General features: G+C 32.5%; 1 pseudogene across 1 annotated transcript; it reads right to left on the bottom strand.

Moving 5' to 3' along the window:
- Positions 1-3,313: 3,313 nt before the first annotated feature.
- Positions 3,314-10,350, bottom strand: LOC146917078 (RNA pseudouridine synthase 3, mitochondrial-like; annotated as a pseudogene). Its single transcript, XR_015016654.1, has 10 exons — positions 10,296-10,350; positions 8,026-8,241; positions 6,934-7,005; positions 6,614-6,772; positions 6,438-6,485; positions 6,271-6,351; positions 4,820-4,936; positions 4,621-4,722; positions 4,336-4,494; positions 3,314-3,382 (listed from the first exon to the last, which is right to left on the bottom strand). The product of XR_015016654.1 is annotated as an RNA pseudouridine synthase 3, mitochondrial-like (transcript).
- Between the last annotated feature and the right edge of the window lie 11,855 nt (positions 10,351-22,205).

Raw genomic sequence — 22,205 nt, 5'->3', positions numbered from 1 at the left:
CTAATATTTAACTTAGATAATCATGGACTACTTATTCGTTCTCTTTCTTGCAATTTTGGTTTGACTGTGACAACATTTTATTTGAAGGACCATATTCAAACTCGAGTCGAAACATTCCCCCTCCATGTGTGTATTTAATTTAATTGAGTGTGTATTGATCATTAGATCAAATAGAAAGAAAAAAAAATCAGCTAGTAAATTATTAAACAAATTTGAGTGTGTATTCAACAAATTTCTATTAAAAATTATTAATCTTCTAATTATTTTCTGGTTAATTAAACTATGGAGAATGTTAACCAGTACCCCAGTGGCATTGGTTAAGCACCAAAAGAATCAAGTTTTTGTTAAAAAGTAATGTAATTATTACTTGATGAAAAGTGACAGTTTATAGTTTTAAGACAGAAAATTCTATTTTTGGATTCCTTAAACAGTACCTGGGGTTTGCGGTTAAAACCAGAATCTCCAACTCTCAAACCAATCAAGCCACTACTCATTCCCAATTTATAGAACAATTCGTATGTAAAAACTTAATTAATCTCCAAACTTACAACAACTATAAAAAATTGTTGAGTTATGCAAAACAAATACTCCCTCCGTCCCATGTTACTTGACCTATTTAGAATATTTGCACTATTCATGTACTATGCTTTGACTCTATTTTTCTACTAATATATAAAAACAAAATATAACATATAAGATGTTGTTAGATTCGTCTCGATTAATATTTTCAAAATATCAAATTTTCGTAATTTTTTCTACTAGATTATTAAAGAAATTTAAGTTTAAAATTGTGCATTGGGATACGTAACAGAGTCAACTAGGTCAAGTAATATGGAACGGAGGGAGTACAAAACAAGCATTATTACACCTACATATGTGAGCACCCTTTGTTTTTTCCTCGTTGTCATTAGCCTTTACAGAGAATATTCTGTAGAACCAAACCAGGGGTGGACATAGATAAAGATCACATTATTATTTTTTTTTTGAATAAAAAAGATCACATTATTCTTGTTTGGAGATACTATATTCAGCACGTTATCTGTAAAGTAGGTGATGGAGTCAGGCTTACACGTGAGAAAGATTAAAGAACACTCAAAATGTGCAATTCCTAAGGCAAAAGGTTGGTTATTCTTATGACAACTTGAATATTTATCAAGTGACTCGATAGATTAATTTATTACTCTCATTCAATCATATAGTTTACTACATTAAATCGAATACTGTCCATAGAAACGGATTCTAAATTATTTCCAACAATCCTGCGTAAAAAAATAATATATTTGTGTGTAATGCTATAGTACACGACAAATTGATGCCGTGCAGTTTAGCATTTTTGTATATTTTTACTACCCTATAATTATATTGATGTACACAATCTATCGGTTTTTTTTTTTTTTAATCCGCTAAGGAATTTATTAAAAATATACACCACAAAGAACAAGAAGTACTTTGTGGGTGAAAGGGATTTACAAGCAAATTATAGTTTTGAGAGTTGAAACGCTAACACCTCACCATAGCAAGAAGCGGACAAGGAAACTCCATTAGAGCACTATTCATACCATCCATATTGGTGGTATAATTGGGCCCCACTCAATGTATTATATTACTTTACATTTTTTAATTATTTAAACCATTCAATTACATTTTTTTAAATATTCATACTATTCATCCAAAACTCTAAAAGAGGTTTCACTAATTTCACAATATACTTTGAAAACTTCAATTTAACCTTGTGAAACCACTATCAAAGGTCAGACGATATTCATGCTCTTATAACAACTATTGATAAACAAAAGAGTAAATACAAGCAAAATTTTTTATTTTATATTTTGTTGGAAAATACAAGCAATATTTTGCTTTCTAGACAAACACCAAAACCACACCTGAGCAAAAAGAAAATAAGGGCCACTGCCAAATATACCACTCCTGAGCAAAACTTAAGGACCTCTCCCAATTCAATGTGAACAACCGAGACTAGGCAAAGGAAGTTGAAACAAACTTTCAAAATGATTTGTTTATTTAATTTATATACTCCTTAACAATTGAATGTGAGCAAAAGACAAATCCACCAGAAAAACAACTAAGTTGTGTTTTTCTACGTATTGTTATCCAATACAAGCTCTTGGATTCAATTATCACATGAGCATTATAATCTAGTGCAACTCATACAACCTCAACTCATGCCCAATGAGATAATGCTGAAGAAACTCATCCAACCTCAATTCATGCATAAGGAAGTAATGCTGAAGAAACTCATACAACCTCAACTCATGTCCAAGGAAGTAATGTTAGAAGAAACTAAGCCCAACCTATGTCATGTGGAAGTTGGCATGCATGAGTCTGAAGATTCCTACTTTATTCCTTCTGATATAGAGGAAGAAGAGCTAGAAATTAATAAAGGTCTTAATTATATATAGTTTCTGTTTTTGTAATTTATTCTATATATAGTTTATGTTTGAATTATGACGTCTTCTGTTTTACTTGTAGATGTTCAACCTAAAAAAAGATAGGTCCAACAAGAATTTTAGATGTATGGGAAATGGACCCTGACAGTTACATACTTGTTTAGTTGGACAAGTATCATTGACCAATTGGTCCAGAAGGGACGACTCTTACACGTTTCATAGGGACATTTGTTCGAAGGAAACAATAAGCTTCAATTAAAATACAAATCTTGGAAAGATATGCCTGATAAGGAAAATAATGAAATGTTGGCAGAATTAAATGTATTATAACCACTTTTTAATTTAAATCATTATGTACCCAATTTTTTTTTATTACTAACGCTGCATTTACTTAACACATCTCTATCTGTGTAGAAAGCATTTGAGTTTATTCCTCCCTTGAATGAGGCTGCAAGATTTTTTTTGAAATTTTAGATGAATATTAAGTGGAAACAATGGAAGTGTTTTTTAAAAATAAAGACATTTGACTCAAGTGGGGCACATGAGTTTGTGGATAGAGAAAAATTATGGGATCCTAGTCTTTTCGACACTATCCCAAGGTTTTAAATCAAATGACCTTAAACCCTAATTCCTAAACCCAAAACCCAAAACCCTAAACATCAAACCCTAAGTACGAAACCTTAACACCTAAACCCTAAACATTAACCCTAAAACCTAACCCTAAGCCATAAACCCTAAACCCATTTAATCCTAAACCATAAACCCTAAACCCTACACTCTAAAACCATTCAACCTTAAACCATAAACCTGAACCATAACCCTGAACCCTAAACGCTAACCCTAAACCCTAACCCTAACCCTAATCTTGAACCCTAAACCCATTCAACCCTAAACATTAAACCTGAGTCCTAAACCCAGCCATATTTATAGTCACCAACTATCGGTGTTCCAAGTGCTTCAGCGCAATGGACACGTAGCTGGTAAAAAAAGGAGCAGAAATCAAATTAAGTTAGGAACAAGTTGCTTTAACTCAGCAAAATCACCATATATATTAAGGACAAAACTTAGTTCTAGTGCCTATAGTACTGTTCCTACTTCTCTACTATAAATATAGTATAACTGTCGCTAACAATTTTTACGGTGTGAAAAGCTACTTATAAAAAAGGGTCTCTTTGTGATTTTGTTGAAGTTCCTGAGTGTAGCTTTTGTCAAAATCACGGCAGCACATTGTTATTCCGCCAAACTCACTGCTAATCTCAAATGCCACTTGAAAGTGGCGATTTTATTTTTATTTTTTTACCAAGGACAAGACAAGCCTGAATCAAGCCAATACTTTCTTCCAAATAATAAACAACTTTGGAATTTTCCTCTTTATTAAATTAGAAAGGGAATATAATTTCAATTAACCGGGGCATCTTAATAATACTAAAAGATATATAGTACAAGTAGATATGAAAATTTTACATAAAACTTTAAATAGAAGATCCAACAGCCATGGCCTCATGAAAAAGGGCAATTCGGATAACTGAAGGCTTATGAAAGCTTCTCAATTCAGATACATAGTACTTCATTCGAACTTCCAAAAACGTTCTTATAAGTTTATAAATGGCTATGGAGAAGTAAAGGAGAGAAAAGAAATTCTAAAAATGTTGAGATGCATAAATTTATTTTAACTTTGCAAGAAGCTACAAATTAGAAGAGACTGTTAGTGTTTGGCCAACTACTCTATTAGTTTGTTTTATAATTAGTGTTGACTCGGTGAGCCACCCCTTTTAGTGATTCCACATCATATTCTAATGATAATCTATGATAAGTTTAAGTCCTAACTATATTCAAACAGGTATAAAAAGTATGTCTATGCCTAATTCCATGTTTTTATTTACCAGTACAGTTCATTTGAATAGAGAATTTATAACAGCGTCCAAAATACCTGATGCTTCCGGTAAGTTAGTGGACGCAGCTCAATCCATGAGCATCCATTTATCTTTGGACCAAGCACCCGATACTCAGTTACAGCCACTTGGTGAGGCTCTATACTCGAATGGTGAGCTAGCATTACCCTCTCTGTCTTCCCATCATTCATAAGCACCTGACATAAGATCGCATATATAAACACAATCAATAACACATTGGAAGATAGCAATGACATTAAGCATGTTACAGACTATCATTGGATGTAAACACACAAAAACTAAACAAGAGAAAGTGCACAAACCTTAGTAAGAGGAGCATGAATTATGCCTTCCTTCTCCTTGGGAGTCCCTATGACCATTGCCCAATATCTTTAATATGTAGCTTCACATGCATCATTCCAAGCCTAAAATAGTCCAGGGAGAGTTAAAGTTCAAATGGAAAAATAAAATTGTTGTTGAAAATGACGTGTATGAAAACAACAGTTGAAGTAGAAAATGCACCTTACAAGAAGATTTTGCATTGTTTGTGTTACTGAATAACCATTGAAGGTGAGATACACTATCTTTTGTTCTCCCCATTAAAAGGATGCCACTGGTCTCTCTGTCAAGACGGTGGACCTGAAAAAACTAACATAAGAATTGATTTGACAGGACACAAACTGATATTAAATGACCAAGAACTTTTGTATCTGATATTTAAAGACTAAGATGGCAAACATTGGAGCTAGCTCCTTACAAGATGAAGGAGAAGTAAATATGAAAGCCGAAATTCCCTTTGACTGAGAGGGAGCCAATTCGTTATTTGTCTTTTACGCCCAATTGATAACGTCCCAAATGCCTCTCCAAGTCAATTACGCCCTCTAATTCCCAAACCATTTCCCCTAATCCCTTTATGCCACATGTCCAATCTGTTACTCACCCTCTTTTTCCCAAACTCCAAATCCTATTGTACCCTGTTCCTCAATTAATTCATCCCCTACTACAGACGGGTGAATATCCTCTCCATTTCCTAAATAAAACGGAAATGTCAATTACAATAGTTTTGAAGTAAATATATGATATAAATGCACACATTTCAAGAATTGAAGACATTAATTGCACATTTATACACCAAAACTTTGGTAATGGAACAAATGGAGAGAACTTAAAATGGAGAGGATCTTCACCCACTACAGACCCGTTTAATGGCCCTATGCTCCTATCATGTGCAGTCTTGTAAATGAGCAGTAGACACCAACCATTTCTATAGCACTTTCAGAGTCCAAAATAGAATTGAGAGGCCGATTGAACAAAAGAAACAAAATAAAACCAATTGTATTTTTTGTAATTATTAGTGAAAAATGAAACAAAACAACGATGCCTCAATCCAAACAAGGTGCATGCCCAAGCCCACAAACAATACAACTACTAATCAAATCACTCTTCCAATATGTTAATTTTTATAAATTTCAAGATTTTTTTTATGGAGATCAATTTATGCACAAGGGTAATTTACCATAACAACCAAAGACTTTTCCTAGTAAGTTTGGTAACCTTCACAAATCAAATGGTGCCTTTATGTTTGGTTACATTGATCTCCGGACAATTGCTCTTTTACATAGTCTAGAAGTATGACTTGTGAGTTAATGCCATATGTAGTCATCACATTTCTTGTATATCCCAAGTTCTTATTCTTATAAATAATGAATGTTTTTCTTCTCCACTCATCTAGCATTTTCACAGACCTTGTCATTTTATTAAACAAATTTCAGAGCCAAGTTATATCTCTCTCTCCTAGACATTCACAAAATTCAGCAGACTTTAATCTTTGATCATTCAGTTAAAATGCAAGTGTCAGCATAGCTATACGAGAAAAACTTCATATGGTGCATGATGATTCATTTAGTTGCAAATGCAAATCAAATTGTTTGCATATCATAGCAATGTCAATGATGTATAAAAGAGTAGTTTACCAGTTTAGGACCCTCGTCATATTCATAGGACAGTGCTGCAGCTGCCAATGCATCCATGCTATTATGAACTAGAAGATTCCCCTAACAAGATAATCAGCAGGAAATCAAAATCTCATAGCAAACTCCAACTCAGTGAATATCTAGAAGTGTGAAAAAGACATTCAGACCTTAACCGGCAACTTCGGAGGTTTATTCAGAATAATAATCTCGAAGTCCTGAATAGGCAATGAATACAAGATATTGAAATGAATTGAATAATAAGAAGAGTAACAAAAGCTTATAAAAAAATGGCAACGCAAAACTGTAAAATGGAAATAAATGCGGCGTAAGATGAAAAACATACCTTGTACATCACAAGCCTCTGTAGATACTTAATTTCATCAGCATTTGGATATAGGGTTCCACTTGGTATAGCATCATATCTTTTGGAAATCCTAGTTTCAGCGATTGATACTGGGACATGAACTCTGGACCCGGGTTTCATCACATCATTGGGTCTAATCTGTAGTTAAGCTGCATAGTTATAGTATTATTAAACCTAAAACAAATCATAAGCAATAGACATATATTTATTGTTAAACAACTACACAGACGAAGACAGATTACAAAGCAAAGTTTGTCACATGATATGGCGCTAAAAGGATAGATGTAAACATGAAATGCCTTTCGCGTAGGTTTCATCAGCTCTTTATTGAGAGTGAAAGAGTCATCAGAAATCAGGTCTTCCATTTGCACCTATAATAGGAAATCATCAACAAAGTATGCAAGTATATTTTCAGTTACTTACTGTATCTATATTTGGCCTTAATGCATGATATAAAAATTAATTGACAAAGAAAATGTCAGCGTTGAAGATGGCAGATTGTTATAATTCTTCTACAAAATAGTGTTATAGCGCCATTATAGCCGCTATTTTACAAAATTTTGTACTAAATAGCGTATCGCCGAGCAATAGAGGTTTTTCCAAACTCCACAACGCTAAAGCGGCATAGAGCCTCAGCAGCTGCTATTTAACAACACTGGAAAATGTAGATCGTACTATCTTATTCCAACTCGCAAAGCATGCAGAACTTTTTAAGCATTTCCCTCATAGTGCAGTACTAAGGCAGTCAACCACCAGATCAGAGTCACCTTACCTCTAAATCACTTATTATTATTATTATTATTATTATTTTGATATTTTAGAGATGTAAACACCTAGGTAGGTGGTTGCAATTGAATGTAACCCCATTGGCGTCTACTAGTACGCTTACTGTGACTTTCTACATCCCTCAAGGTCATGTTGATTAACCTCTTATCAATTCTGCTAGCATGTTATTTAAACAACTACATATTAACAACTTTTGCAACACATTTTAAATGCTTAACGTGGTTCAAATATGTAGTTAATTCCATTCAATATATAGTTAATAGTTATACTAGGTGTCAAAACTCATTTTACCATAAACGTAACTTCATTAACCACAAATTCGGAAGTGATTAACCACAATAGTCAAGCATTCAAATCTAAATGTAATTGAACACCTGAAAATTAATTAACCACGTCCAAATTCGCAGGTAATGAACTTACACTAGTGGCTAATGAGTTTCGACTGAATGTAATTAACCTATTATTTGAATTGCATTACCCACTTCAACAATTGATTCAAAAATTATCTAAATTTGATTGTACAAAAACCATTTCTCAAAAAACAATACGACCAATGTAAGGCAGAGGATAAAAAATGCAAATACGAAGAAACAATAGATACTTACTAGACCCTCTCTGAAATGTGACTCAATGACAGAACCGGACGAGCCCTTAAAGTAATACTTAATCCAGTTGACAGCAGTAACACGATCACGATCTCCAGGTGCACTGGTAATTACTTTATCAACTGAAACGGGCCTCGGGGGCCGAACTCTAGAGTAGTGCCTCACTAAGGATGATAGCCATGAGTAGCCATTGTTATTGCTCATCCGTTTCAACATCTGTCGAATTGTTTTCAAATAATTTAGAAGTTGTTTTCATAAACTCTTCCAAATAGTCTCACAAGTACTTAAGTCCGTAGATAAGCTCAACCATAAGCAGATATAAGTAACCATGTTGTTAAATAGCAGCTATAACCAGATAGATATAGCACTTATAGCATAGTGGAATTTGAACAAATTTCCGTAGTGCAAAATGTTGTCAAATAGCGTCTATCACAACGCTATAACATGGTCTATTATGCATGGTCTATTAAAGTGTAGTTTTTCAAAATAGAATCCTAATTTAGCCAGAACAAAAAGTTTCCAAAATTGAAGTGATGATAGAAGCAAAAGATGTTCTAGTTTTCCATGTCCTTAGAAAAGCAAGACACAAAACTAAACTCATCCACCTTTTTCTTGTATACAACAAAAATGTGCTGGCTTGAAAAATATGTATGTTACTACCAGCCTAAATGAAGAGTTGGTGAGTGTACTTTTCTTCTGCTAAGTCATATTAGTACAAAGACACAGCTTAAATAAAACCACAGACTTCTTCTACGATGGAAACATTCCAAACAGTCTCGTCAACAAGTACTTTTAAAATGCCAAACACAGACTTATCCACTAATTAAGATGAATTCCAACACCCACTTAACAGAAGTTCGCATTATCATCAACAAGTAAAAAACTCAACCAAAACTTATCCACTATTTCATAACTAGACATCAATGTTAATTGCTTGAAGAAAGGGAAATACGGTTGAGGACTATAAGCTGATACCAAAGCTAAATTTCTATTTCAATTATATAAGCTTATTTGAGAAATCATACTAGCTATTTTGGGAGCTGTTAATGAAGTGGTAGAAAACTTGAATGTAAGCTGATACTTCAGCATTGTCTATACACTCCACAATCCACAATTGTTGCTGCTATTAGAATCATGACGTGATTAGATCAACAGAAGGCTAAATATAAGTAACATGTTTTTTTTTTGAGAGGATAAATAACATGTTAGTCATCCATCATATCCTTCCTCACATTTCCTAAAACTATTCAAAATCCTAAACTAAGCTTTTACATAAAGAAATCCTAAACTAATCAAAGTATATAGGTGATGAGGTTGACAGCCTTAAAGTAATTGGTATTAAATTAGTTACTTTTAGGATAGTAGAAAAATCCTAAAGTAACCTTTTACAGAAAGAAATCTTGTAAGATAGTAGAAAATTTTAAAAAAAATATATATATATAAGTTATGAGGTTGACAACCTTAAAGTAATTATTATTAAATTAGTTTTTGTTAGCAACAACACATAAACCATTAAAGACAATGGAGCCTCTTACTAAGGTTGCTTTCTTCATGAAATTATATTGAGATAATAATAATCAGTGACAAGTAACAACTCTGTTCCATTTAAACTGAGTATTGTAGCATTTTTCTTATATGTAATAATAACAATTCTTAATAGAAAATTCAATAATGCAAGAGAAAAAAAGTCAATTTATTCCATAAGATTGATCAATGATTACAACTCTTTTCAAACAGTTCTTTCTAAATAACACAAAAATTCAACACCAGCAACTGTAATAATATATTGCAGGCAAGCTGCTTTGACATAACATAAGAAAAATCAGATTTTGAATACAAATTTGAAAACTAAGATGAAAAGGGTGAGTGGTTTCAAACCTAACAACTACAACAATTTCAAGAAATCAACAACAAAAAATAAAAAGAAACACAATATTGATTGATAATAAGAATTAGAAAACAACCCAGATGACAAAACAAAAGCAAAATCAAATTTTGATTACAAAATTGAAAACAATGATCAAAAGGGTGATTTATACAATCTAATATGCTCATTTTAAGGGGAAGAATAAAAACAGCTTCACCATTGCATAAAAATAACCAAAGAATATATATTAGAAACAGAAAATCACAAACCTGAAAAGAGTTTCGTTAATCTGGAAGATTTCAAGCAAGCTTTGTTAACCTAATAACAACAAAATTGAAAATGAATGAAACAATTTCAACGAAAAATAGAGCAAATAAAATGAAGAAGAAGAAGAATCATGAACCTGGAGAAATCATACAGAGAGAGAAATCGAGATAGTGAGAGCGCTGAGAGAGAGAATATGGGTTTAGTCACACTTGGAATTAGGAGGGGAGGGATTCACCATCTCTATCTTTTTCCTTTAGGCTACGTTTGGATACTTTAAAACGAACGGAATGGAATGGAATGGGATGGAATGGAGTGGGACGGAGCGGAACGGAAGGAATAGAGTTTCTATTTGGTTGTTTGGGTATTTTACGCGGAACGGTACAAACTCTCTATTCCATTGTTTGGGAAACGGGCGGAATGGAATACATTATAAATTTTTTATTTCATTTTTACCCTTATTAAAAAATACTATCATATATATAATTATATATACTTATAATAAAAATAGTAGAAAAAAATGTTTAATTTTGTTTTTAAAATTTGTCCATGACGTTATCCCCACTATCTCCATAACTTGTTGAGTTTTTTTATTTAGAAAGCAAGTACATTGAGAGAGAGAGGTTTGTCATTTTAGGAAGTATTTTAACGGCATGATTACATGTTGTATAATGTAGAGTTTTGATGCTTTGGCTATGTAATTGTATAATTATGAGACATCATTCCATCCCATACACCCCAAATTGTATAATTATGAGACATCATTCCATCCCATACACCCCAAATTGGGGGCAATGAAAAATGAAGGAAGATGATGGAATGGGATGGAATGGATTCCATCATGTACCACTCCATTCCACTCTTTTTTTAAATATCTAAACGATGGAACTCTATTCCATACCACTCCATCCCATTCCATTCCACCATATTCCATCAATCCAAACAAAGCCTTAGGGTCCGTTTCGTTCGAAAATTAGGAGGGGGGGATTTTAATAACGGAGGGGAGGGAAGGAGAGATATCAATCAATAGTATATATATAAAGTAAGGTTTTTTATGTCACGTGTCACTTCCACATTCATTCTCAATATTTTTATTATTTTTTCTATTTTTAAAAACCAATATTTTATTTAACATAAATATTTGAACAAATTTTTGATTTTATGCACTCAGTATTTTCTTTAAATTTTTATTTAATTTCTAATATTTTATGTAGGATAAATATCTCAACAAACTACAAATCAATCAATCAATATCAATCAATCAATAGTGTGTGTGTATATATATATATATAGTAAGGTTTTTTATGTCACGTGTCACTTCCACATTCATTCTCAATATTTTTATTATTTTTTCTATTTTTAAAAACCAATATTTTATTTAACATAAATATTTCAACAAACTTTTGATCTTATGCACTCAGTATTTTCTTTAAATTTTTATTGAATTTTTAATATTTTATGTAGGAGAAAAATGTAGGAGAAATATCTCAACAAACTCCACATCAATCAATCAATCAATCAATAGTGTATATATATATTATCCTTTTTGATCTGGGCTATCTCAGATTTTAAGAGTTTTATTTCTCTTTTTAGATCATTAGTAGAAACAGGGGTTTCTCTACTATTAGATTCTCGAAATCTAGATAAGACTTCATTAATTTGATAGGGAGCCTCTATAATTTGAGGAGATTCTTTTCTAGAATTGTCTTTTATAAGAAACTCAATCATTTTTCTTCTCAGATTATTATCTGGAATAGACTCTAAAATTTTTAGAGTTTTGTCTTGTTCTTCAGTAAGAACATTTAGACCGTTCTTATATATATATATATAGTAAGGTTTTTTATGTCATGTGTCACTTCCACATTCATTCTCAATATTTTAATTATTTTTTCTATTTTTAAAAACCAATATTTTATTTAACATAAATATCTCAACAAACTTTTGATCTTATGCACTTAGTATTTTTTTAAAATTTTTATTGAATTTCTAATATTTTATGTAGCAGAAATATCTCAACAAACTACACATAATACTTTCAACAAAGTTTATATATACGATATTATTTTATGATTAAAAGACTCCAATTTGTTTATAGGAAAAGAAGCTTCAATTAGTTATTACTAATCTTTTAGCACTATATCATTGAATTAATTTTTATGTTTGAGGAAAAAAAATGTTCGATTAGTTTTTTTTTGATAAAAAAAAGGTTCGATTAGTTATTATGTTATCTTTTAGCAGCATATTCTAATGCAAATGTTAACTATAAATAAATAAATTTTCGTTAATCACATATTTACATACTTTAAGCACAAGCAGAAACCCCAAACCTTCTTTTCATCTAACATTTTTTCTTCTTCAGGTTTGTCAAACACAAATTTTATTATTTTTCATACATATACTTTGATATATATATATATATATATATATATATATATATATATATATATATATATATATATATATATATATATATATTTCAACTACTTTCTTCCCTTTCAATCGATTTTTCTGTAATATCCTACTCGTCAGCTAATGGAATATTACCAGTCGAACGTGCCAGAGGATTAATGTTATGGAAAGTAATTATGATGGAAAATTTTTATTTATAACATCAGTCAAGCGCGAGTTAAGTATCAGTGTCGGTATAAACATGTTTAAGATGAAGGGTATTATGGTAACTTGGCCACAAAGGGGTATTTAAGTGAATTGGCCCAAAATTATTCATTTGTTATTGCTCTTTCTCTCTCTATGTTGAAAATTTTTAGAACTCTCTCCTCCTTCTCTCTACCCATCGATCTCTCCCTCTCCTTTGGCACCAAATCAACATTGCAAGGCAAATCAAGGTAGTACAAGCTTAAGGGTGGTGATGGTGATTGTAGGCTAGCAAGATCAAAGCATGGATGAAAGTTAAGACAAACAAGAAGCTAGGGTTTGGTTTGCTTGAGCTTGGAACTTGGAGCAATCACAAGAATCATGCTAGGTGAGTTCTTAGATAGTTTACCCACCTTTGGGTTGTGTGAATTTTTATGTAAGAAATCATGGTTTTGTTAAGTTATGAATTAGGGTTTATAGTACCCCCTTGTGCCATAGATTGTCCAAAACATGTTAATGATGTCATGCATTCCATTTCTAATTGTTTTTATGTGTTCTGTAAGTGCCAGGTACCTTATGATGCTTGAAATTGAGGTTTTTATGCAAAATCATGTTTTCTGCAAAATCATGTTGAGCTGGGGATCAGTGCTCTCTGGAGTAGCTCGCCATTAGCTTGCCATGGCGAGAAAACTGCTCGCCATGGCGAGAAGACAGTTGGCCAGGCCAAATTGACTGCACAGCATGTGTTATCAATTCGTTTTGTGGCCAGCATGGGCTATCCGAGGCCCGTTCTTGCAGTACCTTATTAAACTATGAAACCCCTCAATTCCAAGTGTTTAAAGTACAATTTCAAACAAGGTTTTAAACAAGTGAAAGGCATGACAAATCATTAACAATGGTTATTGATAAATGATACGCAAGAGTGATATGATATGCAATATGTCCGGGTAGTGATAAACTAAGGAATGGAATGAACATAGAGCCTTGACCTAGCTTGCCGAGAATTAGAATGCTAAGCATGAGTCTTAAGTAAGTTAAGACACGAAGTGTTAGTGTATTCTCTTCGCATATGAATAAGAACGACCATGCAAACATGTTAAGCCGTGATTAGATAAGTTAATCCCTACACTCTGTATGAATACGAATATGTAGGTAGTTTGCCGTTAAACGGGTAGATCACGGACCCGTGGTAACGAGCAAGTATGTATAGGATTAACCTTTTACGTATGTATGACTAAGACTATGATATATGTGTAGTTTATCACAATAGGATCGTTTAAGGATCCGTGGTAGATGAGTAAGTAAATGTAGGTGTCGTGAGAACAGGATAAGATCCCCAAGGGGAGGGCCCGCACGATATTGAGGGAGTCTGATGCTACCTTAGATAGGTCTTCATCGGTTATGTATGGGATTGTGCTCGGGATTACTCCACCCCAGAGCTCTCCGTAAAATGAATTAAGATAATATGTTTGTTCAACGCTAACATTTATGTATGATTATGATATGATGCTAGACGCGCATAAGTATACGGAATAGAGCAAGATATGAATGTTATGTCGATGACGATCTTAGGTTTCCTTAATCGTCTGGTTTAGGACCGTGTCATGAATATGTTAAGTTTAGGCCTCGAATGCATTTAGCGATTCTTGGCATAGCGGTATTAGGTTCCCTTTAACTTCCATGACACGTATGATGATAGTAAGACCTATGACAATAAGATGAATCTATGACGGCCCTAGTATGCATGACCGTCTAAGTATGCAAGTCCCCACACACGTATAATCAACCGCCAGGTTGTATTGTAGGCACGTGGTGACTGTAGGTTTCCCCGAGGTTACCTATAGCCTAGGGTTAGGTGAAACTCACTGAGACATTATGTCTCATCCCAATCCTTATTTGTTTCAGATAAACAGGTTGGTATGGCAAGCTAGTAGCTAGATGGACGTTCTAGCAAGTGCACGTTCGTACCCGCTGCAGGATGATATGGATTCAAGGATGCATTTATTATGTTTAGACAAGTTATGTTATACCTTTGTTGTACGAACGCTTATGGATGTATAATATATTCATTCGGAGTTTTATTGTTGTAAATCTTTAATGCATCCAGTATTAAAAGATAACGAACATGCTAAATGTAACGCCCGTTTCGATTATTTAATTATTTTAAATGAGTTTTAGAATATATTTATATGATTAGTGTGATTTATAAGATTTATGTGATTTATATGATTTTAGAGAAATTTATGAGACATTGTGACTTATTTTATTGTTTAATAAAATAAGATTCGAAAATAAAATAAATATTAAGTTGTGGGGTTATTTTGTGTAGAAATATATTTGTTATTTGATGTAGAGATATATTTGTTATTTTGTGTAGAAATATATTTGTTATTTGATGTAAAGATATATTTGTTATTTTGTGTAGAAATATATATGTTATTTGGTGTAGAAATATATTTGTTATTTTGTGTAGAAATATATATTTTATTTAGTGTAGAAATATATTTGTTATTTTGTGTGGAAATATATCTGGTGTAGAAATATATTTGTTATTCAGTGAAGAGGTATATTTGTTATTTGCTGTATTAATATTATTAAGTGGGAGAGATATATATTTAATTTAGAAATAAATAAGATTATGAGGAAAAAAGTAATTTTGAGGTGTAAGAGAAATTAGATGATGGGTTATAAATAAGAGAAGTTAGGTTTAGAAAGACATAGAACGTACGATCAGTTTTTGGAGAAAACAAGGTTTAGAGAGTAATTTTGAGGTGTAAGAGAAATTAGATGATGGGTTATAAATAAGAGAAGTTAGGTTTAGAAAGACACAGAACGTACGATCAGTTTTTGGAGAAAACAAGGTTTAGAGAGGAGAGAAGAGAAGAGAAGAGAAGACAAAGAGAAGAGAGAAGGGCTGCCAATCGATAATTCTAAGGTAAGGGTGAGAATAACTTTCAGTGATATTAAGTCTATAATTCTGATAATTAGATTTAACATGTTGTAGGTTGAGTTTATGAGAATTTGAGAATTAGGGTTTTGAGAGAGATTTGATGATTAGATGATGAAAACTTGTTTAATTGATGTATAAATTGTGTACAGACCTTAGATAATCCATAGGATGAATATTGGAAGTAGTTTTGAGGTTAAAACCATGAGATTAGGTGAAACTTGGAGAAAATCTACATTCTGCCCGAATTTTGATATTAAAACTGGTATTGATCGGTGCGGAATTGGTCTTAAGTGTAAACACGAAAGTTGTAGGTATGGATGTTAGCTTTCTAATGCCGTTGGTCTCACGTCAAAACGGTTTATAGAACTTGAATTATGGTCAAATTACTGCACGTAGGTCACAGTGAATTTTTATGGACTCTCAGCACAACTTTTCCGAATTTAAAATGAAAACTGGTATTGATCGGTACAAATTTGGTCTTAGGCGTAAACATGAAAGTTTTAGAGAATTTTGTTAGCTTTCTAGTGGCTTTGGTTTGACGTGAAAATGATGTTTGGTCTTTGAGTTATGATGAAAATACTACAGGGAGGTCTCAGCGAAATTGCACAGTGACATCATTCTCTGTTTCATGTTTTTGCGTTTTGTTCATATGTTTCTGTTTTGAATTAATCTTTGTTGTAAACATGAAAGTTGTTGATATTTGTGATACATTTCCAGTAGCTTTGGTTTGACATGAAAATATGTTGTGGATAATTTATTATGTTTTTACAAAGATACATAGTGAATTATTGTTGATGTTTAAATACGATGTTATATGATGTTGCTTATGATTGATGAATATGATGTTTTAAGATGTTGTTTATTATCATTTGATATTGTTATATTATGATATGACATGAATTATTTATGTGATTCATATGTTGTCAAGATGCTAAGATGTTAAGATGTTAAGACGTTAAGATGATAAGAGTTGTTAAGTCGTCGAGTCGTTATGAAGTCATCAAGTCGTTAAGATGTTATGTTGTCAAGATGTTAAGATGTCATAGATGTTCATGAAGTTTCTAAGACGTAAGATGTTGAGTCCATGCATTCTCATTTAAAGATGAGGGCTTATGCCCTGGAGCTTTTGCTCAACCACGACGATGGAGCCTTTGCTCAACCACGACGATGAGGGCTTATGCCCTAGGAGTATATTTATGCTCAACCACAACGATGAGGGCTTATGCCCTAGAATGGTACCACATGCATTTGCATTTGTCAAGATGATTTGAGAAGTTGAAGTTGCATAGTCGAGTCGAAGTTGTTAAGATGTTAAGATGTCAAGTTGTCGAGTTGTTAAGATGTTAAGATGTCAAGTTGTCGAGTTGTTAAGATGTTAAGACGTCAAGTTGATGAGCTATTAATGAAGTGCTTATGATGCTTATGATGATTGATTATGAAGTTGTTTATGATAAGATGCTATGTGATTTATGATATGATGCTATGTGATTTATGATAAGATGCTACATGTTTACTAATGATGATATGTGATGATGTTCGTGATATTTATGAGGATATATATGAAGTTATGATTAAGGTGATATATGATGTCATGATTAAGATGATATATGATGTTTATGATTATTTATTATGATAATATAAGATGAAGTTTATGACTAATGTAGTAAGATTAATGATAATAGTTAATGAAGTTTAAGTTGTTAAATGTGATTGATGAATTATATGCTTAATATTGTTGTTGATGAAATCTCACCCCTTTGCTTGAAAATGTTGATCTTCGTATAGGTAACTTGCAGGTAACCAAGATTAGTTGCGGTCGTGAGTGGACTCCTCACAAGTATGTCTTAGGTGCTCTGATACGTAACAGGATGAGATTATGTCTTTACTCTGTTCCTTACGTATTACTTTATGAATCTTTCAAGAATTGATGTTGAACTAAGTTTTATGAGATTTTATATTGAGGCCCTTGGGCCAAAGATTATTTAAGTTGTTGAAATTATTCCGCTGCGAAGTTTAAAATAATATGATATTGGATTTTGAGGGATAAATATTTATTTATTCAGTTTATGTTTTTAGAAAAAGAATGTGACATTCCGTTTAAGTTGAATTACTCTGATTTTTATTATGAAATTTTTATGTTGGGAAAACAGGGTGTTACAATTGGTATCAGAGCAGGTCGGTCCGTCCCGCCAGTCGTTGTGTTTTCTATTTAATGGTTATGTTTTATTATGTGATCATGTTTGACTGACTAAACTTAATGTGGTTTTTGTGTAATGTTTGAAGTTACTATTTTGTTTAAGATATTTAAGAAATAATTAAATTCATTTTTCTCTTGTGCTTTGAATTTCGAGGACGAAATTCTTTTAAGGGGGTAGAGTTGTCACGCCCGTTTCAATTATTTAATTATTTTAAATGAGTTTTAGAATATATTTATATGATTAGTGTGATTTAAATAAGGATAATAATGTAATGAAACAATAACGATGTAATCGATAACAACGTTATGTAAACGATGGAATAATGGATTAGTAATAAGGTTATTACAAGTAGTGAAAAAAGTTGTTACAAGGAAAAGTTGTTAATAATTGTTAGTAATATGGAATAAAAGTTGGTTATAAGGATAATAATAATAATAATAATAATAATAATAATAATAATAATAATAATAATAATAATAAATATTGTTATAAGGATAATATTGAAATTTTAAATTAATCTAAGAATAATTTTGGCAGTGCAATAAAGTTTGCTCCACTCCTCTTCCCTTCTAAATATTGAAACAAACACTTCAAATTAAAAATATTTCATCCCCTCCCCCCTCCCCTCCAAAACTCTCGAACCAAACAGACCTTTAAACCCACAACACATGTACTGAAAACCACGCTGTCAAAACCATTCAAGTTGTGGAGTTTTTGAACTTTTCTTTCTTCCATGTCCACAACTCTGGCGGTTATGCATTCACATTTAACAACTTGTCGTTGAAATTAACAGCGACGAAAGGTTATCTGATTGTGACATTGTCGTCAAACTCTGAAAACTCCGGTGAGCTTGTTTGTGTTGTGACGTTAGAGATCGCCACCCCCAAACTGTTGGTTTCCTCTGCGGTTTAATCCCTGCTCCCATCGAAAAATCTTTCCACTTTTTTCATTCTTGTCTTCTCCCAAACTTGCCAACGTCCCTCTCTCTCAATATTCAATTAATTTGTTTTTTATTCGTATTCTAGGTTTTGAAATTGTTACAAAGATTGAAATGGGTAGAGGTGGTTGTGTGTTGTGTCACGGTTGAAACAATTTGTGACTGCTAAAATCCAGATCCGACTATGGTGGTTTTCACCCTTTATATTTTCACTCTTTATTACTCTGTAGTGGGTTTTAAGCGGAAAAGTTAGAGAATGATGAATCTGCACCGTTGATTAGGTCAGATGGCTATCTATTGCTTGACTGTGTGACTTTGTCAATTTTCTGACTGCAGTGAATCACAATCCCAAATCTAAAAATATGACTGGTTAAAATCCGGATCCGAATTTTAATTGGTTTGAATATCCAACCCGTTTAAAATGGGTTGGTTGGTAACCATTTACAAAAAAATCCATATATTTTAAAGTGGATCTGGATATGGTTATGGGCTTACGTCTCAAACTGGTTATTATGCACACCCCTAAAAGTGACTAATGTTGAGAAGATTATAACTCACATGCAAATCAAGTAAGTAAAACATGAAAACAATGAGATGAATCCTCCATGCTAATTATATGAACAAATAAGGAATAATACAGAATGTTAAAATAAACATAGTAATAATCATACATAATAGGAAGAAAAATGGAAGAAAAAAATATTAATCGGAGAAATCGATGAAAGAAAGGAGACCTGATTGTTGATTGGATAGGATGATTTGGAAGAGAGAGGTGATTGTTAGGTCATAAAATAAGCGAAAGAATGTGAGAGATAAGCGTTTAAGGTTTTCTGATAATAGAATAATGAAGTTCTCTATGAGTTTGTGTTATGTTGCATGAATGAAATCGAGTGACAAGTGAAAACAATGTTGTGTTCCATTTGCTCCCTCGTGCATCGTAGGTTTGTTTAGGATGTACACGGGTGTGGGTCGACCCACGAACCAAGTCACTCAAACCGATCCAAACTAACTCTTATCTGCAGGGTAAAAGATCCTCTCATTTATAAAAATAAATGGAAGATGCAATTTGAAAAGAGATAAACACAAAAAATAAGTGGTGGGTCATATTACTAAGTGACCCCACCATCATTAATTAATTTTTACTTTTTATGTGTCTTTATCTTTTCAAATGGAACAAATGGAGAAATTTATAAATGGAGATGATCTTAACACCCACCCCAAAACACTAAGGTGTTACAAGCTACACCCACTTATATTTTACTAAAACACCATTTTATTTCTATTCTAATTAATTAATTTTAAATAAAATGGAAGTTTTGTAACTAGCTTAAGGAAATAAATGTTTTCCTATTTTTTCGGCTGAATTTCCGTGACTTCCAATTACCCATGTGTTTTTTTTTTGACAAAACTTGGATAAAGTTCCATACCTGATATTCCTATTGTTATCCAATTAAAACATAACACGTCATAATTTTTTTTACACGTTGATGTGTTAACACGTGAAAACACTGCATTTTCCTGTCTCTTCTTCGATGAAAACAACTTATTTTCAGGGACCATCATCTTGCCACCACCACTGCCCATGGTTTTTTTGTCCTTTACTCCGGTGAAAACACAAGCTTTATCGGCGAAAAACCACTCCTCTCGTCAGCCTAGTCCTTAAAACAGCACGCAACGTGAGTTAACCCATACAAATTTAAAACTAGCGTGAGTCAACTCACGCAGGGACATCTTAGTCTTTTCAGTTAGGAGCGAGTAAAACGTGTTGGGTAAAGAGCATAATTCTTTTGTTGAAATTACAAGCCAAACCCATATCAAATCGACAAAACCCATAAACTATTCCAAAAAGCCCAACACTTCAAACTATACATTGCTTTTTCAACATTGACAAAAACACCCTTTGTGATAATTTATTTCAAAATCAATTGCATTCATTAAATCAATATATATGTTAAAAACATAGAAACTTAGAGGGTCACTTAACCTACTAATCTCAACCATTGAAAATCTTCAAATTACATCCAATGGTTCACATCCCTTTTGCAACAAAAAAAAAAAAATTCAGGTCATATGCACTGGTAGGACACTCGTAGCCTTTACCTTGTTTGTGATTCAATTGGGTTTAGAATTGTGTAAAGAGGGGGCGTTGAAGTATTTTAAATTGAATTATACCATTGGTTCAAAGAACATTTGAAAACTTAATTTTAAAATTCTGTCAAAAAAAAACTTAATTTTAAAATCTTATTTATGAAACACACTAGAGCTGTCGAAACGGGAGGCCCGTCCCGTTTAGGGCCGGCCCTGACGGGCTTCAGGCTTTATCGGGCCGGGCCAAAAAGTCCGGTTGGAAATATACTACCCGAGCCCGGCCCTACACGGGCCGCGAGCTAAACGGGCTGGCCCGTATTAAAAATTACATTTTTTTATTTTAAAAAAGTACTATAAAAACTCCTATAAATATTTTTATAAATAATATTTTTAATATGTTTATATAATGCCTAACACAAAAATAAATTGTAAACATTTTTGTACAAACGTCGTAAACTAAAATGGCGAGGAAAGCAATTTTAAATAAATTAGATATGTTATGGTTATAGATATTTATATATTCGATCTTTAAAATTATAAATAACAAAACAAGCAAATATAATTTTATATTACATTTATATTTGTGTTAATTCATTGAATTTTCACTTTTATTTTTTACTTTGATAATCAACTAAGTAAAGAATTATTTGAAAAATATATATAATTTATAGAATTTTTTTTGTTATGCGGGCTAACAGCTACCTGCGGCCCGTTCGGGCTAGCCCTAACGGGTACCGGGCTTTTCAAGCCGGGTTAAAAAACCTATTAAAATTTGGGCTCAATATTTAAGGCCCAACCCCTATAATTATTCGGGCTAAATGCGCCGGCCCATGCGGCCCGACCCATTTTGACAGCTCTAAAATACACACACTCTTTTAATTTTTTTTTTTTTGATTTTGTCCTCAAATATTAATCGAAGATGATTTTATTTGTCAAAATTCACAATAAATAGTCAACTTCTTCTTTTTTTTGAGCAAAATAAATAGTCAACATTCCTAATCCATATCCATTAACATTAACAACACGAAGTAATCCACTAAGCTACTTAATTTTGTGTAATTGCTATTGCATAATAAGTTACTCTTTACTACATAAATAATACTCCAGTGACAACCTAGTACATAGCATTAAATTTGTTTCATAGAACTTGATATATACTCTTGGTAAAATCAAGTATTGAGATGATTGAAAAATGAAAGAACAGAATTATACACCATGTCTTTTGCATTGAACCCCATAATGTAATCAGCACGAGCATAGTCTTTGACAAATTGAATACTTCTA

The sequence above is a fragment of the Medicago sativa genome, chromosome 6, assembly GCF_051527215.1.
Source record: "Medicago sativa cultivar Bolivia chromosome 6, Bolivia_mono, whole genome shotgun sequence".
In the NCBI taxonomy this organism is placed as follows: domain Eukaryota; kingdom Viridiplantae; phylum Streptophyta; class Magnoliopsida; order Fabales; family Fabaceae; genus Medicago; species Medicago sativa.
The sequence above is the reverse complement of the archived record's forward strand: the minus strand, read 5'-3'. Positions and strand labels throughout refer to the sequence as shown.